The sequence below is a fragment of the Monopterus albus genome, unplaced genomic scaffold (assembly GCF_001952655.1).
Source record: "Monopterus albus unplaced genomic scaffold, M_albus_1.0 scaffold49.1, whole genome shotgun sequence".
Taxonomy (NCBI): domain Eukaryota; kingdom Metazoa; phylum Chordata; class Actinopteri; order Synbranchiformes; family Synbranchidae; genus Monopterus; species Monopterus albus.
Genome location: NW_018127929.1, coordinates 520,875 through 525,643, shown reverse-complemented (window position 1 = coordinate 525,643; position 4,769 = coordinate 520,875).

The window sequence follows — 4,769 nt, the reverse complement described above, 5'->3', positions numbered from 1 at the left end:
CACACCACCATCCGATGCTGTCTGGCTACACTCTCTCCTACCACCACTTTGTCATTAATCTCCTTCAGATTACCTTGTCTACATAGAATGTAGTCTACCTGCGTACTCCTACCTCCACTCTTATATGCTCCTCCCTCTTCTGGAAATAGGTGTTAACTACAGCCATTTCCATCCTCTTAGCAAAGTCCACTACATCTGTCCTTCTAGGTTCCTTCCCTTGACACCAAATCCTACCATCACCTCCTCATCACCTTTGTTCGACAAAGCCACCTGACTTCCGGCCTCACAGAACGGGCTGAATTCAACCACGCTGCAGCGACATTCAGCGGCAAATAGACAAACTGCAGCTTCCCATTGAAGTCTCTTCTAACTCACACCCTACTTGTGGAGCAAAACCACTGACTACATTCAACATTACCCCTTCAATCTCCACCTTCAAACTGATCACCCTGTCTGACACTCTTTTCACCTCTAAAACATTCCTCACGAGCTCCTCCTTCAGGATGAGTCCTACCCCATCTCTCTTCCTGTCCACACCATAATAAAACAGTTTGTATCCCCCTCCAATGCTACGCGCTTTGCTACCCTTCCACCTGGTCTCTTGCACACACAGTATATCTACCTTCCTTCTCTCCATCATGTCCGCCAGCTCTCAACCACTGTGGCTAGATAAATTTGATCTATTCAAGGGGTTTTCATAATACCACTTAATGCTAGGTGACTTTTGAAGTCTGAGCCACCACTTTCCCCCGTTGTAGGTGCCAGCTATGCTCAGCCCGCCCGCCTGTGTACGGCTGCCGTGTGACTACACTCACTGTAAACCTGGCACTGCTAGCCAAGCAAGCATAGCTGCTAATGTCTGTTTGTTTGAGTAATGTTAGCTGACCATTAGCTTGAAAGAAAGTCACTTTTGGCTTTTCCCGTTTAGGGGTCGCCACAGCGAATCGTCACACTGACGACTTGCATCTTGACATTTGACACGTGTTTTATGCTCGATGCCCTTCCTGATGCAACCTGGATTCGAACCCGCTGCACCTTAACCACTAGCCTACCAGGGACGGCTAGCTGACCATTAGCTAGCCATCTAATTTGATCAGTTGATGTGAGAAATGATCAGTGCAAAGTTTACAGTGAGTGTAGTCACATGGTAGCTGTACACCAATCAACATGCACTTTATCACACAACAGCTGCGCCTCTCCTCCCACCTCAGCATAATTGTATTCACCAAGTTCATTAATATTCAAAGTTATACTCATACCCAAAGTGAAGTTTGATTGGTCCCTTCAAGTTCAGAGGGATTTAGAGGCTGCCTTTTGAACCAGTGCTTATAAATGCAGCTTATGGCCTCATGTTGGACCTGATACGTTGTCAGTTGGGCCACTATGCTTCTGTTGCTTTACATAACAGGCAAAGCTGTCTCCTTGTCTTTTTGTTGAGTGCAGTTGCCTTCCAGGCAGTTATGTGAGTGTGCAGAAATAGTCCATTTAACACAAAGGCGAGCAGTGCTTTTCTCTCCCAGACCCATTAGGTCTACAGTACTCAGAGCTTGTTATATTGATGTCCAGAAGTCATTGCTCATTGCCCGACTGAGTGGATGGCTATTATACTGTCGTTAACCAGAGAGGAGTCTGGAGTCTGTGGAGCACAGGGCAAAGTTCATGATATTATCTTGAGACATGTATTATATTTATTGATCTTTCACTCAGGTGCTTTCCCTAACAACATATCCAATACATTACTGTTCAGAAAGCAAAATCTAACTTATATAAACATAATAGAATGGCTTAAAAAAGAAAAAAATTAGTGTCTTTTGTACCTGGGTTCTCGCTCAGTCATTCAAGAAACTTTACTTTAACATAGTCCTAAACCTTTCATTTTAACACTGCTCTCTTTGACTGAACAACAGAAATGCTTTATTTTAAACCACGTAAAAGCTCATTTTGTCTGTATGTGTGAAAGCCACATGTAACCACAGGAGAAGCTATGTTTAAACTAACTACAAAAACTAGTTTCAAAATTACTTAGAGTAACATATGTTTACACTGCAGTAAAATTAAAAGGAGGAACAGTTCCTCATTTCATATGTCAAAAGCTTTTAAATTATACCAGTAAAAGTCAGACATTGGTATCATATAATGAGATCTATAGATGTTCTGTTGGATCAGTTTGCTGCATCTCCACTTTATGTCTACTAGACAACCTGCTAGAATCTAGCAGCTAGATGTTGTTTTACACTACTGTGATCTTATATTTGTACTTTTTATGTCTGTGAACACTTCTAATAGCAACACTGTTAAACTAAGAATAAAATAGATTTTCTGTTTGAGATCCACCACATTACCACCATGATTCTGGCCAACACCTTTTGAGTGAGTGCAAATGGGTGAATGGGCAAACAGTGTGAAAGTGCTGCAATGCATAGCAAAGTATACAAGCAGAAGTCAATTTACTTAGGATGTTTCTATAAAAAATTTAAGTAGGACACTGACAAGATAATGGCTACATCCAGTAACACCAGCCATGTAAGGACATTTGTGACGGCTCGTTGCCTTTGTACTAAAAAACAATGCACTTTTATTTCTTCCAACTTTGACTATGAAATTCTTTTATACACCACAGTCACAGTTAAAGATTTAGTAGAGGCAGACACCCTGTCTACCTTTAATATTAGGTTTAAAACTGTCCTTATTGATAAAGCCTATAGTTGGGGCTGGCTCAGGTGACCCTGAACCATCCCTTAGTTATGCTGCTAAAGGCCTAGGCTGCTGGGGGTCCTCCCATGATGCTCTGAGCTCCTTTCTCCTTTCTCTCTATGCATTTATATGCCTCCATTACATGTCATTAACTTTGTCTGCTCTCTCCCGTAGTGTGTCCTCTGTCTCTCCCTGTACCTTTCTGCAGTTTGCCCTGGCTCTGTAGCTCTACGTCTCTGATGAGCAGTCACCAGCCACATCAACCTGCCCAGTGTTTGATTGTTTGTTGTGTCCTGAGGCTTTTCTTTCTTTTCTCTCTCCTCTGTCCACTCACCCCAACTGGTTGAGGCAGAAGGCCACCCACAGAGAGCTGGGATCTGTCGGAGGTTTCTTCCGTTAAAGGGAGATTTTCCTCCCCGCTGTCGCCAAGTGCTGCTCAAGGGGGATTTGTTGAGTTATTCTCAATAATAATAATAACAATGATAACAACAACAACAATAGTAGTAAGGTCTAGACCTTACTATATAAAGTGTCCTGAGATAGCTTTTTTTTGTCTGACAATCTGAGGTCATCTGCTGCCTTCCTAGAGCGTTGAGGGTGTTTGTGTGTGTGCATGGTATTATTTACATTGTGCGGCCCCAAACCTGTTTGCACCTTCATTCTGTGTGGACTACAATGTCTGCACAATGAAAATCATTAAATTTTAGAGTGATGCCTTGGCCTAAGGTTAGGCTAGGCTATGGTTAGTTTTAGTTTAAAACATCCTCAGTGTGCGTTGCCCTCAAGTCTCCAGGAATTAAATGTACATCAATGTATAAAGCCCCCACGAGGAATAAAAACAAGCTTGAATGTGTTGTTTCCACCAAGAGGTGAATCATGAGAACAATCAAAATGTGCAGTTGTATTCTTTGAAAAATTTTATTACTGAAAACACTGATGCCCTGATGCCCTGTGCAAGAAGGGCCAGAGCCGCCTCCACTTGTTGAGGAGACTGAGGTCCTTTGGTGTGCAGGGGGCACTCCTTCGGACTTTCTATGATACTGTGGTGGCATCTGCTCTTTTTTATGCTGTTGTGGGTTGGGCGGGAGGTAGCACGGACAGGGACAGAAAGAGACTAAACAAGCTGGTCAAGAGAGCTGGGTCTGTCCTGGGCTGCCCCTGGATTCCATCGAGGAGGTGGCAGATAGAAGGATGCTGGTAAAACTAACATCCATCATGCACGACCCCTCCTATCCCCTGCACCACACAGTAGAGGCTCTGAACAGTTCCTTTAGCGTAAGACTGTTACATCCCCGGGGTAAGAAGGAGTGTTATCGTAGGTCGTCCCTCCCCACAGCAATCAGACTGTACAATACATCACTGCAGGGATAAGCTAGGTGAAAGTATGAGGGACTATGTAATAGTCAACTGAGGTGCAATACTCAAATCCTAGGGTTGTCAGCAAAGCTGTAAAAACGGGCCTCAAAGAGTGCCGAGATACAGAGAAGGCAGAGGAGAAAGAGGAAGTTCCAGGGGAGGTTGGAGAAGACAAAGGAATTATTATTAAAATGCTGTGGCACAATGCTTAGAAAAGTTAAGCTTTTAATCAGTAAAGATAATCATAAGATGATTTATGTAATCTAGCCACAGGGATTGCAAGCCAGTGACCTCTGTGCCAGTCCCAAGCCAGGATAAATAGAGAGGGTTGCGTCAGGAAGGGCATCCGGTGTAAAAACATGTCAAATTTAAACATGCAAATCATCAGTGCGAATTCCATACCAGATCGGTCAAGGCCCAGGTTAACAACGACCGCCACCAGTGCTGTTGACCTACAGGGTGCTGGCAGAAATTGGACTACTGTTGGTCAAAGAAGGAGAGGAGGTAGAAGGAGTCGTAGACAGAGAGAGAAGAGGAAAGGCAGGAGTATAGGTCTGAGAATAGGGACACTTAATGTTGGCACAATGACAGGGAAAGGTAGAGAACTGGCGGGCATGATGGAGAGAAGGTAAGTGGTATTATGAAAAACACCTTGAATAGATCAAATTTATCTAGCCACAGTGGTTGAGAGCTGCCGACCATGATGGAGAGAAGGAAGG